The sequence below is a fragment of the Saccostrea echinata genome, unplaced genomic scaffold (genome assembly GCF_033153115.1).
Source record: "Saccostrea echinata isolate AGI-Se365-2 ecotype Australia unplaced genomic scaffold, CSIRO_AGI_Sech_v1 ptg000030l, whole genome shotgun sequence".
Classification (NCBI taxonomy): Eukaryota; Metazoa; Mollusca; class Bivalvia; order Ostreida; family Ostreidae; genus Saccostrea; species Saccostrea echinata.
Window position 1 is genome coordinate 22284349 of NW_026889779.1, and position 15307 is coordinate 22299655.

Here is a 15307-nt window from a genome sequence, read left to right on the forward strand (position 1 = left end):
TGATCTCCCTTTCTTGTTGATGGTCAATTTGAACATGTACCTTATACATTTAGGAAAAATGTGTCGTGCACCAAAGCAATCTAATTCAAATAAGATGTATGATCTGCTAACATATCATGCCACACAAATGTTGAGTACCCAGATATGTGAAATGAGTTAACATCCAATTTTAATTAGACTAGCATCAGAGAAAAATTCTTACCTTATTCTGGATTGATCTTACATAACGAACCTTTTTTATTACAATTATTAAAATAAAAAAAATACATACTGCAAAATCAATTTAAGACCTATACAGTTTACTTACCCAAGGTTTTTTAGGTTCTCTTAGGCCAGATATTGTATTCAATCTAGGGCATACAAGTTCTGGCAGCATACAGTTTCTGTAAAAACTGAACAATTTGGGAATCATAACATTCTTCCAAAGGACTTCATCCCTACAGATCCTCTCAATGTATATTTCATAAGGATTGGTTCTTCTGACCACAAAATCTACCCAAGGAACATCACAGATATTCAACAGACCCTGACACTGAAAAAAGTATTTGTGACTCTTTTTGAGTCTGAGGCCTCCTTGAAATACCTGCAGGCAAAAATTTCCTTTCTTTGCAGCCTCCTGAAATGAGAACTGGTTATTTTGTAGGAGATTTTTCACCTCAATTAAACCATGCTCCCTTCCTTCCTTTACAAAACCATCAGGACTTGCAGCAAGGTACTTATGTTCTCTGTCTATGATGAGACCTGAAGGATGAACTGTAACAGTCAAGCCCAATTCTTCTTTCTTGCGGATGTACTCCTTTATAGTGACAGATTCTTCTCGCAATCCTCTCTTTGTAAAAGAGTTTCCACCAAAAGTTGGATAGATAACTCTTTTCACCAATGGGGCAACTGGTCTAGTAGTGCTTCTGCTCATTACATCGCCAAATACTGATGAAGTCAAACGTTTTTTTCTTTCTTCAACCCAACGTGTTGAAAATGATTGGCCTACTGTTTGTTTTTCTATTTCTTCTATGGTAGAAACTTGAACATCAATCTGCTTCTCTATGAAGTCCTCACATAGCGACTTCAATTCCTCATCACTAACATCTGGTGTTCCCTCCAAAGCCTCTAAACCATATTCTTTCTTAGCCTTCTTTGCATGTGCTTGCCGATGTGTGGTCTGCTTCCTTTTGTAGGATCTTGATTTCACATCAGGATTTGCCTTTGATTTCCTGGAGCTGCAAATGTTCAATGCTCTATGGCGATAATGGGAGGTAAAAGCAGTCCCCGGAGGAACACCTGTCAAGCGGTGCCAAACAACTGGAGACCATGCTGCTCCAAAATTCTTCCGAAGGGCTCCACCATAACACCTACAGTGCCAAGAACCACGATTACATCTATTTAAAACTTTGCCACCATCGAATTTACAACGAATAAACATCCATGATTCAGCAAGATTAGTGGTAAAGTTCCCTAGCAATCGATCACTCTTACTGGCCATCCTGTGGAGCAGAAAGCTCACATCCTTCAATATTTCTGGATCGATGCTCTCATCATCTGATGGATAACCATATCGAGCTTCTTCTAAACCATCTTCCTCCATTATGCCTTTCCATGTTGTTTCTTGACAATCTGCTATTTCCGGAACATCATCTGCAGCACTGTCATCATTCAAGGTACTATGGACAGAAGAGACTTCTGGCTTTGGCACATCTGTAAGCTTCACAGGGTCTCTTTTTTTACAGAAGTCACTGCAGTTATCATGCTTTCCAAACACATGATGAACTGAGTTTCTTATATCATGAGCAAGTTTCTTCACTGCTTCTTTTCTATTATCTTCTGAGGACCTAATACGAATGGCACACCTGACCCCTTTTGTCAGCCTTATTATCATGTTTTTTGTGAGGCGACCTTTACCTTTGAAGTGTGGTTTTTCTTCTACCAACTTCTCCAGATTAGACCGAAGGCATTTACATGCATGGTTGGCACACTCCAGCTTTGTAACATCCCGTCCCCATACTGGTACTTCTTCTTGAATTCTAGCAAAGACAGATGAATCCCCATCTCCAATGAATCGCATATACCTTACCCCATGCTCTTCCTCTGCTTTTCTAAATCCTTCAACAATGATATGGGATTCCATTGCTTGGCTACTCTCTGTCCAATTTCGGAAGCAACGGTGTTCCTTTGGCAGCATGTTTCTAGATTCTGCCATACTGCATATATAACAATGCCTGTTACGTACTCCAATGTGAAGAAGTTTCCCTGTTGCAGAACCAAAGATTACACCAACTCCACCCATTGCATTGTATGTATGTCTGTGTGATCTCTTTGACCACCCACCATCACAGACCACCGTTATAGCAGGAACACCCTGGTGAAAATCCTTCCTGGCAATGGCTAATTGTTTCTCTTCTTCACCTGCATTCCTCATGTCCTCCAGCAACAGATCCCTCCAGGAATCACCAATGGTAGTCTCCAAGGAACTAAACACCTCCGAACGGATTCCTGGTACTCCCATTGTTGATAATAATTCATTAAGTGAAGATGACCCACCACCTGTTGCCATTGAACCCCAAACAGCACGCATATTAATGTCCTGAGTTTGTGAGCCAGGGTGAACTGAACTGGTTTCAAGATCTATGTCTTCGCCACAACCTTTGCATTTGTAGCTTAAAGTGCTTGCCAAGCCATTCTTATGGTGTTCAGAGACAGTATGAGTAACTGGGGAGTTTCCTGATAAGTGCAATGCTGCTAATGAAACACATTTCACTGAATGAGAGGCAATTGATGTGATAAAAGTAGCAAGATTACTTATGCTGATAATGCGATATCCATCAGGTTTCGGTATTTCTTTAGAAACAATGGAGAGCCTCATACCATGCTTGTTTCCTTGCAGAATGCGCAGAGGGCGTGGCTTTGCCATAAGTCGTTTAACAATAATTCTTCCAGTATTTCCAGGAAAAGAGGGGAACTTTTTAAGAATTTTGTACGGAGGACATTTCTTGGGAATCATTAACCTTGTTGCTATTACCTCATTCTCCACTATATACTGCTGTCTTTCACCCTTCATTTTCCTCCTTCGATAAAGATGTGAGTTTATGCCAGTAGCCCCATTGAACTTTCTTCTTCTTGTCTTTGGTTTACCCATTGTCTCCTCAGAAATATCAAATCCAAACAACACACAACTCAGTGAACACTCAGAGAAATTTTCAAACTCACCATAATTCCATAAATGAAATGCTCCCTTCTTTACATTATCAGTAGTCCACAAATTAAACTGTCCAAGTTTCAAGACATAACCACAGTATGCAATGTGGCATACATGACATCTAAAATGCTTTGAATAAGCACAGCAGATGATTATTTGTAAACACTTGTACAAAATATCACTCAAATGCACTATTTTCATTCAAAATCCATTAAAAATCCACTGGTTACACATTCAAAACTCAAATAATAAATATGCACTCAATAAGAGGTCCAAATCCAGATGACCTTCCTTTCAGAGAGAACTTCTGACTATACAAATGTCCCTTGCATTGTTCCATAAAATCATGAAATTCTTACCTTTGACAAGACAGTGGTCCACAGTCTTTCTTGTGAGGTTCTTATGGGAGCAATATTACTGAGTGATATTGTAAAGATTTTTACACGCAAAGTTAATAACACACTTACCTTTTTAATGTGTATAGAAAATAAATATTAATTTGTGCTTAACATTTCACGTAATTCAATTTTTCTAAAATAAGTTCCTAAAAACTCTGCTGGGCCCATACTTAAAAATAGTCGATGTAAACAAAATATGATAAGGGGACGATACTCCATAAGTATAGTCAGAAAAGATTACTCGATTTATGACGATCGATGAAAGATCAAAAGAACATAGTAGTATATTAAGAAATATCGCATAATGGTGCACTGGTATGAAACAGTAATGGGAAATGTAACACCTTGTATAACAAATAAATGCACATGTTTTACTCACCGTCAAATCTCTCTTCTTCTAAACCGGAAATGGGCAAATTACATATCTAGATTCTGCTAATGCGAAAAAAAAGAGATCACAAGTAAACATAAGTTTTAAGGATTTTCGTTGAAATCATGTTATTCCAATGTATATAGAATATGATGTTCATATATCTTATGTAACTTTTGAGTTGTTAATGTATTTATCTTAAAAGAACAGATGTTTAGATTTTACGCGGCGTAATATACAAGAGGAAGAAGGCGAACCAATGGAGGACTTTTTTCCCGGTTTGCTTCAGAACCAGTTCAACATGCGTTTGTAAGTTAACCAGATGTGCGATGCTGCTTTTAAAAGTAACGCGATCCTTAAAAAAAGTGACATTTCCAGAAAATGTCAGGTTCAAAAGATTTTACAGTCAGATTTACTCAGAATTTTATGTTTTTCTAGTTGTTATGGCTGATCACGAAAACACATGGCCGTCGAGACCCCTAAGTGAGATATCTTGTCTTTTTCGGGAAAAGGGTACACTGACAATAAAAACACTAAACAAATGATTGTAGCCATAGTGTTAACGAATCGATTGCACATAATTATTATGCTATTCCATTTTGCAGCTGAGCTGCAGCTGCGCAGTTCTATTGTAATTAATTTTACTCCAATAGAAACAATACAAAGATAATTATTCTTTTATTTTGGTATTTAGCGGAGCATTATAAGTTTATTATCACTTTGTATAAGTTTTAGCTAAATGGGGAAGGTATTAAGTCCAGTCTTGGTATTTCTTAATTTAGACCTGAAAACATCCAAGATGGCTGTACATCCCCCTTAACATTGTTTAATGCTTTTAGGAAAAGGCAGATGAATGTTTGAATTCAAATACCACTAAATCAAACTTTCTTCAAGACATCACCAAAGCAACTGTAAAGAGACAAAAGACAAACCGAGAACCGGGTTTTTGCTTATGTGATGTGCAAGCGATGACTGTTTCTATTGATAGTTCTATTGTGCTGGAATCGGTGGACATATTTGCCACAGTGGATCTCAATGGGAACTTGACACGCGGCATGTTGGTTGCTGATTGGCTAGAGAAACTGAAAAAGTCCCCTAATGTTACAATTGTAGAGAAAACTGACGTGGATAAATCGTTTTCAATATGGAAATGCATGTTCCATTGAAAGTATGTCAATTGTTGATAAAGTTTGTTAATAAAATCTTGCTGATATAAATAATAGTGCCATAAGGAAAACTGATTCAAACTAAAGTTATAAGTACATAAAACTTAGTTTTGCTTAATTCAAAATGTCGTTCCCAACCTTATGTTAAAAATATAAAGAAAACAGGAAAATTATTTTCATCACGTCACGAATTTTTTGGAAGTTTCCCATTCATTGATTTTTTTCTAATAGTATACTAAGTATACTTCAGTCTCTTTCTGGAATGTTTAATAAATATAATCAGTCCCATCTACATCTAGGTTACTTAATTATTAACATTCAAAAGTATTTCTTTGTCATTATTCTAATATTTGTCCATTGAATCCTTGTATGTCATTATTTTGAATTTGTCATATGTGATAAATACATTGTTATTATCTTGAACTTGTCAAATTATATAAATATACTTTGCATGCAACGTATAGCTTAATTAATACGACATTTCAAACAATGTAAATGCTTATTCGCAATCATGTTTATTACTATAGACACATGTATCACTGCGGTAATATGAGAGGAAGATAATTCGCTTTGCACTCACGTTTGTCCTTATTCATCATAATCTATTTTCTTCTATGGATATTTCTGTAAATTTTATGCAAACTGGGATAATATAAGATATTCAGAATGATTTAAAAACCTTACCAGCTATTTTCTCGATACCTGCATATAAATGTTACCAATGCTTAACAGTGCTTGTTTTCTTTTGGGGCGGTCAAGCAGGTTCGATCGCAAATGGCCAGATATAGTTGGTCACCTGACAAGTAATTCAGGGGGCCCGGGTCCGAATCCTGGTCTGGTCTGTCGCATTTTCCCCTCGTCGATTACATTTGGTGCTATGACCAGGATGTGACAGGTGAAAGACCTGCCAGGGAAAGTCTGAGTTGTTGTCTACAGATGCAAAAGGCTTTAAGGTTCGATCGCCGTTTACCGGATAGTTCAGTTGATAGGGCACCTGACTAGGGATTTAGGGGACCCGGGTTTGGTCTGGTCTGGTAATTTTTTTCTCCCTAGCCGATTAAATAAGCCTTCCACTTTCTGAAATACTAACAGGCCATGAAAAAGTCTACTTATTACAACTATTCCTTCATGCACATATCGTCTCTGTCCATGTCCAAATCCACCCATTCCTCATTTTTTGATTGGTTCTCTCCATTTTCCATTGATTCCATCTTTTCATCTCTGTTACTCTCTCTGTCTCCTAGTGTGCTTTGCTTAACTAGTCTCAGCAATTGCCAGAGTTTTGGGCCTGACTGCTTCAGAAGAATCTTAAACAAGATAATTATTTTCCGAAATGATAGTATTTATTCCAGAAAGATAGCGAACTAGTGAATTTGGATTGCAAGCAATAGCATAGGTCACCTCACCCCAAACTGATCTTTCTCCGTTTCCGTGGTAACAGCGGCCATTTTGAACGTATCATTCACAACTTGGAGATCGAGCACTGTTCGTCATCTTCACCTTTTTCATTAGATTTCCCAAGTCATCTGCGAAAACTAGGTATTAGGTAGAACAATAACAATTTACCCTCCCAAATTCATTTGTGATGACAATTATTTACATGTGCTGTATTAATTGTATTTCTTCTTTATTCTATTAATAGTACATTTTTCAACTTCCTTCTTAAAGCACCAATTAAGCATTGCATGTGACACGTGTATGTGGTATCGTTAGAACATCTGGGATGTAAATATCATTTTAAATGCTTCCGCATTAACTAATGTTTTGACACTGTTGAGCTGATAAACTGTTTCCTTGTTTGATTATAATACAAATGTTTATAGACTTGACAGTGATAAAGATGGACATATATTCCTTTGAAATGAAGGAAACATAGTCAAGCGAGGTAGGTTTCTGTTTGACCCGATTAACGAAAACTTTTTATGACTCAGATAGATAAAAAGTGTGTCCAACAACGAAATTATGTTTATTTTAATTTAATGCATGTACTTGTTTTGGACTGTTAAAATGTCTTAAATTTTTATACACTTTCCTAAACCTTTAATATCCAAAATTATATAGGAAGTTCTATTAACATATTTGGAAATTCAATTTCCCTTTCTAAATTCCCTTGCACGATTTTTAATCTGATAATTCTATATTGAATTGAACACATGCTCGAATTTATCGAATCTTTGCCGGTTTACATCGAGGAAATGTACACGTAACTACGTAAAATATTACGTCGACGAAAAAAGGTACACCATACGATTTTTTTCTGAAATCCGTTAAAAATATTTAACAATACCACCCCGTTTTCACTTATAACCGAAAATTTTATGGTACTTGCAGCATTTGTAACGAGAATTGTAATCTCGAAAGATTGGCGAATATACAAATTACAAAAATGAATAAATAGACATTTTATCTGTGGGAAACTTTCATCTGGATCCTATTAAAACACATTCAAAACTCTAATTAATGAGCTTTAAAGTGACTTCCAAAGCTGTAAACACTAGGCTGTACTGAGTGGACATTTATCCCCTGGCATCTCAAAGCTGTAAACACTAGGCTGTACTGAGTGGACATTTATCCCCTGGCATCTCAAAGCTGTAAACACTAGCCTGTACTGAGTGTCCATTTAGCCCTTGGCATCTCAAAGCTGTAAACACTAGCCTGTACTGAGTGGACATTTAGCCCCTGGCATCTCAAAGCTGTAAACACTAGGCTGTACTGAGTGGACATTTAGCCCCTGGCATCTCAAAGCTGTAAACACTAGCCTGTACTGAGTGTCCATTTAGCCCCTGGCATCTCAAAGGTGTAAACACTAGGTTGCACTGAGTGTACCTTCTTACATCAGTATTAGGCGAGGAAAAGAAATTGGACAAAAACATATTATTCTTTAAGAGTCGACTCAGTTCTCCTATCAAAGCTGAACACGACTCGTAAATGGCGATACTCCACATAAGTTTTCCTATCACCGATATCAGCAGTGGGTTATAATCCTCTCTGCATTCGTTATACCTGATTGCTCAGTCGCTACCTGCATGCAATGGGCACATATCTTACATTGCTTTTTTTAATTTTTAAATTTTACTGCATTTTACTTGTATTTGTATTTGTTTTTCTGCAATGACCCGTGGATGTCATATTTCTTTAGTAACTTTTTCTCCTGTCGCCGATTGATTGTATGTTGTATGTTATTTAACGTCCCTCTCGAGAATTTTTCACTCATATGGAGACCCCACCACTTGCCGGTGGAGAGCTGCAAATTTTGTCCTATATTCGGCACTTACGGCCATTGAGCAGTGAGGGATCTTTTTCGTGCCAGCACCTACTGCGACACGGGACCTCGGTTTATACGGTCTCAACCGAAGGACCGGTCTCCACGTCCCACAGTGGGATTCGAACCCGCGACGTAAGGCTCAACTCCTTACTTCGCGACTCTAGAGCAGACGCTCTAACCACTGTCGCCGAAGAAGCCGCAATAGTTGATTTTGTCTCTACCGGGTATTTTACATGTACGATGGCAATGTAGAGTACATTCACACAGGTGAAACCCGAAAAAGCGTATAAATTTTACGTTTAAAATAACTCTTTATGTTATCTTTCAAAGATAAATTTTCTACCTTTTACGAATCGTGCTTTAAAGTTATTTGTCGGTTACTCCTTCCCATGAATGGTTGAACACAAAGCTAATGGTCGATTTAGACCCAATATCTTAATTGTCAGAATACTTAAGCACCAGGAAGTCAATGCGATACAACTCTTTCAACTTTTGACCCCCATAGTCTTTGCTTTATTTTTTTTTAGGTTTGTCCTCTCATTCCGGGTGCTGGGTATGGACGCCACGGGATTAAACTATCTTTTTTGAATGCCTGTAATGATTGCGTGGTCAGAGTTTCATTATTTAGCTATCAGACCAAAATTTACAAAATCCTTTAAGTAAAAATAAATAACAAATTTTATTTTCTACAGGTGAAAGGAACAATGTCTTTATTAAAGGAAGTTCTGAAAGCTATAGTCATTCAACCACTTTCAGTTGGAAACACTAGACAGTCCGGTGATAAAACGGTAACAGATGGAAACGTGTCATCTGCTGTGCTTTTCGCCTGCTTCCTGGCCATAATTTTGGTAATTATAGGTGTATTTGGACCGTTGTCAGTTTATCACGACGTCTCGAAGATTTTGATATGGTCCCTTGCTGTTGGATTAATATTGACAAGTCTGATTTGCGTTGTCTTCCTTACTTTAATGATATTTCGAAACAAAACGAACTGGGTGGACCTTCGTTCTGAAAGCTCTGATCTTGCCACCAGGTTGAAGATCAAGTTTCTGTGGTTGTTTGGTTGTGGAATGATATTGCAGACCTCTCTCACTGTTGCTATAAATGTTGACTGTCTAAGTGTTGATGAAATCCCTACATACTATATCTTCAGTATAGTGACATCAATGTTTAAGATTGTATATGTAGTTTGGCAGATGGGATTTATTACTTATCTTCAGAACTCCATCTTTGTTAGCAGAAAGATGGTGAATTATTCAGTAGCTGTGATGATTATTTGTAATATATCGATATGGTGTAGACTTGTATCTGATGAAATTACACATTCATATTTGAATGAAACGAACAGCGAATATCCAATATATAACAACTCACTGGATTCCAAGTGCTATTTAAAATCGAGGATTTATAAATTTTCGTCGAAGATCCGACCCTATTTGATTCCTGTTAGAATCGAATACCTGCTTCTAGCCTCCATATTTGTGTTTCGGATGTGGCCTACTTTTCGCGTCTCAGAATCTCGAGGAACGGAAGAAATTATCACACTAGACCATAACCATGAAAGAGAACGTATGACTTTGATAGCTGCAGCTATATGTGGGGCAGTCACTAACCTACCTTTTTTCATTCAAACTCTGCTTATGGCAACCGTGTACAAGGGAGACACTAGTACCCCGTTTCAAATTTGGCATTGCATTGTTTCCATACATAATGTGATTAATTTGATTTTGACTTTCGTCTGCTTTTACCTTCTTCGAAGAACAGCCTACGTCAAAACTAACGTCTGGCGACCAGGTGCATCTGAATATATCTTGCTTCTGACCAATACTGGACAGGCTGCTGATGATACCTTTGGAATAATTGCAGCCAGTGGTTGTTACTGTTATAAAAACACAGCAGTTCAAGTTGCTGAAGTTTCTTCTCTGCTCCAATCTTTCTTTCAGACGATTTTCATTTTAGATTCAGCACGTTATGAACAAGAGACAATCAGTTTTCCATCCAGGATTTTACGTTTTACTTTGATTTATCTATTTATTTCAAATTTGAGTTTTTGGTTCACAGCAACATTCATTGGACTGGATGGCCAAGTCATTTCTGAGGGTCAAAGTGCAATGTTCAAGGACGGAGCAACATGGGGTGTTCTGCAGACCATAGTTTACCCACTGTTTATGTTTTTTAGATTCCACTCGGCTATGTATTTTTACAGTCTTTTTCATAGATTTTCATAAAAATAACAATATGTTTGCTGTTAAGCTTATTAGAGGAAAGGGTGAAGTATTTTTTTCCCTGATGAACATGTGCCCGATGATGTTCTGTTATATGTTGCAGTGTATTGTCTGTAAACCTTTAAATTTTCCATTTTCTCCTTCAGAACCAAAGATATAGTTTCAATCGATATAGCCATAAGAAACTATAGATAAAAGACTTTCAGTTTGAGATTAAAAAAAAGTGATTAAAATGGGGTTTATCATTTTAAAATACTCTTTCAAATACCAAAATATTTTACAGATACATTCTATATACAGTGTAGAGGGAATTTTGTCCTAATACTGGTTGTGCTACAAAACATATTCTTTTCATTGCCCCATCAAGGGAACAAGAGAACAACAGGAATCTATATGAGAAATTTTAATACCAATATTTTTATACTATCTTAGATGTTTACTAAATTTACTAAATTCAAAAATAGTCTTTCAAAATGCATTAACAGATTAATTAAAAGAGATATTTGTTATAAAAAAAAAAATTAAATGGATGACGTGGCAAACTTTACACCGTTTGCTTCTTAGGTCATCTGAGTGAGGCAGGTGGCCTTGTGCTATCTGTTTTGTCCGTCGTCGTGCGTTAATATTTGAACATTTTCACTTCTCCTCTGGGGCTGCTGAACCAATTTCAATCAACTCTGGCTGAAAACATCTATGAGTAAACAAAATTTGTGAATTTCATGGTCTCTGCCTCCCTGGGGCTTGAGGGGTGGGGCTAAAACCATGAAATTTAAGGAGGGATTTTTGTCTGGTTTCCGACAACATGAAATATTCAAAGTATATTTATTTATATATCTTGAATGTATATTTAGATGTAAGGGATTTAAAAAGATATTTTTTTCTCCTCCACATAACTGTTCAACTTCAAACATAGAAATGGTTAATTTTAATATTGTTTTAAAATATATCTAGATTGCACTGGGTTTGTTTCAACACAACACAGAAGTATGCACGATTCCAATTTCAGAAAAATGATAGTGTTTCGGGTACACTGCAAATACATAGTTCTTAATAATACACATGTTCTTGAAATTCTTTATGAGTCGAGAATGAAATTTCGAAAAATGGATTTGCAATTTTGCAACGTTTGGGATGAACGGATTTTTTTTAAAAAAGTTTATGCTTATGCGCACGTAGAAATGAGAAGGAAGCATGTAAAGGAAATAATTGAGGAGGCTACAATTTTTTTGTTCAATTTTCCCTTAATTCAAGCATTTGATATTAAATCAATTAAGATATTTCCGGTTTGTGTAATTCTACTTTTATGAAAAAAATGCAACATTAAAACTGTTCACGAATACGAGAGGAAAAATGCTATACACTGCCCTTGTAAAAGTTCCAAAATTTTAACACACAATATCCTGTATTCCAATCCCCAGAACCCTCTGAAATCTTAATTGCACTGAGTTTTATTGAGCAACATAGATATTTTGATGTTATTTTGTGATATTGCTTCAAAGCTACAAAAATTTTATGTCCGTAATAATGAAATGTACTGAGTAGGTAACGTATCTATATATAATAGGCAAATATATAATATGTTTGTAAATATTTTCAGTAAACGTACAGTTAATCAAAACTTTACTATCTCAATAAAACAGCTATTTTTTTCTAATAACAGTCAACGAGTCTACTAAAACGTGTGTAGGTTTTTGACCTTGTTTGAGGAAAGCAATTATGAAATTGGCACCATAAAGATTTTCTTATAAAATCGTAATTTAGTAGTGAACAGGGAATAGAATTGCAAAATCAGATACTAACAAATCTTAATCAGAAATAGTACTAGTATGCATTAGAATGGTTGTCCAAAAGTTTCGACACTCACTTTTAGAAATGAATATATGAATATTATAACATAGATATTAAATACCAAACTATTCGTTACTGAAATTCTATTCACAATGATTCTGTTTATATTAAGTTTTCTTTAATTTAAATGAAGTACTTGTTTACAAATGTGTGTGCAGGGGGAAGAATGCAAAGTTTAATTTTTAATAAATTTGACAATCCAAAGGTTAAAAATAGCATAAATCTCATCATGATTTAATCATAACTAGACATGAAGTTTAATTTTATTGGACATGGCCATTCATGTGTTGCATTACAGAAAATATTTACAAGAACTCAAAGGTATCATGTCTTTGTAATGGCCTAAAACGTAACTTCTATAGGAACCTCGTGTCTTAAATAGACTGTGAATATAATCACTTGAATTGCCATGTAAACAACTAATGATTCTACATCGATGAAAAATTTTATCAATCACCTCATCCATATTTGTTTGTATTAGTACATATGTGTCTATTTAGGATCAAAATGACGGTCAAATATATCATCAAATGAGAAAACCCATCCACTTATACTAGAAAATGACTTTAAAATGTGTTTATTAATTACATCAATAGTTCTATGACGTTATACCCCAAGACAAGCACATTCCAGCACAAAAGTAAATTGTATCATGATACTTCTGCTTTACTGTCGTAATTGAAAAATGTGAAGATAACGAACAGTGATCGATCTAAAAAAAAATCTATAAACAATACAAATCTAGGAAGAGGGCATAAAACACGGACCCATGGACATTCCAGAGTGTGGGATCAGGTGCCTAGGAGGAGTAAGCATTCCCTGTTGATCTGTCACGCCCACAGTGAGTAAGTTACTACCATAGTCCAGTATATACATAACGTCACCAGAGAAAAATGTAATGGATTGTTATTTATTTTTAAACGTTCTTGTACAAAATTGGCAGCATGTATTATATGTATAATATTATAACTATTAATAAGGACAAGGTACATTTAGCATTACTGAATGGATGATAAATTTACCATTTTTTTTCAATCATGTGCACAAATTTTTACCTATAACCAAAATTGTCATTGACATAGCTATCAATATTTGATATGATTGATCATTTGTCGACGTTGTATTTTTTTTATTAACACGGTGGTTGATAAATGATACAAACTGAGTCGATGTTTGATTAAGTCATCAATAAATGCAAAATTGAAAATTTTTAATTACTGGTTAAAAATTAAAACCAGAAATAATCGTATTTTGGAAGAATGTAATGAAAACGTGACTGCACATAACGACAACTGGGTTGTAAATATAGAAAGATGAGCTGTCAAACATAGGTTTACAATATAAGTTTACAGAATCAATTACACATTAACTTTAAAATTATGATACATGTAATGGAACAAAAGATATTGGATATACAAACATAATTATCATCTGCTCTATCCAACTCACCAAAGAGTTTTTTTTTCAACATTCAATATAGATGATTTTTGTCTACAAGCTTATATCTTAAAACTACATTTAGCAAAAATGGGGACAAAATGTATAGCAAAGTTCAGAACAACTTCACATTCTTTGAATACTGAGAAAGGCTTACAAAATAATGTGTTAAGGAAGATGAGGTTTTGTAAATTGTGTAATCAAAATGATATAGAAGATGAGTTTCAATTTATTTTGAAATGTCCGTTTTATGTTGAATTGAGGATGAAATATATTAATAGGTTTTATTATACAAAAACAAGTGTCTTTAAATTAGTTTTAAGCTTCTTAGTGTTGAAAATACAGAAGAACTTGATAACTTATGAATTCTTATTAATTAAAAAGCTGTAAAATTATTAGGTTTTGCATCTTGATGTTATGACAGTATATGTCTGTAATTGTACAACTTAAATAATGTAATAATTTGTTTTTTTACTGTCAACTCACCCATTATTTTATAACATGTATATTTGTGAAACATTTTGTGATACCCGATGAGTTGTGAAACTCAAGGGCAATAAAGAATTGAATAGAATTCGAAATTGAATTGCACGGTCATATCAATAGTAAACTTTATATTCCAACTGGTTATTAGTGGCTTATTACACTTCATTTTTTTTAATCAAGACAAAATTTGTCATTCTTTCGATATATGTATCATGTTTTGACAAGTATCTAAGGATAGCCACAATACTTTAGCAGATTCTCTGTGTTTTACTCGGATAATCATGTCATTTTGACCATGCAAAGAACCGTAGCAGGTATGCGATGTATATAATAATATACCAGTTCGAGTATATTTGAATGCATAAAAATTTCCGTCAGTTAGAGGGCTAAAACAGCTTGATATTTTTATAATAGTTCGGGCGTCATTTAATTATCACATTTTGCGGCATATTTTTTTTAAAAAAAACTTTAAGCAAAACTTTCAGAAGGTGGTGTTAAGCGAATTAAGGAATTATTTTGCCTCAGTCCTGTTTTTACTGTGAACTTGAAACCAAAAAAAAAATGTTCTGATACCAACAGGGGCTCGAGTCATCTAAACAATGTTATCGATTTACTAATATTAAACGACATGTATATTTAGCATTTCTTTCAATCACAAAAATATGGTGGCATATTTCTGCCCCCTACATGCAAGATAAATTATGTTATCATACAACATAATTATGTAGACATGCAACTTGCAAAATAATTATGTTGACATGCAAGTTACCAATCTTTTGAGAAAATCTAATTTTAATGTTGGTAAAACTTACTTACTAACGCCAGTATATGACATCATACAAGCAAGATGCAGCAGAATTATGTTGACATGCGACTTATTTATGTTAACTTGCAAGACGATTATGTTAAGATGCAACTTATT

The 15307-nt window shown here is 35.1% G+C and overlaps 1 pseudogene; it reads left to right on the forward strand.

Annotated features, from left to right (window-relative positions):
• LOC133196950 (nucleoside hydrolase-like) overlaps positions 1-5124 on the forward strand; it is a 33313-nt pseudogene extending 28189 nt beyond the window's left edge.
• Positions 5125-15307: the final 10183 nt, after the last annotated feature.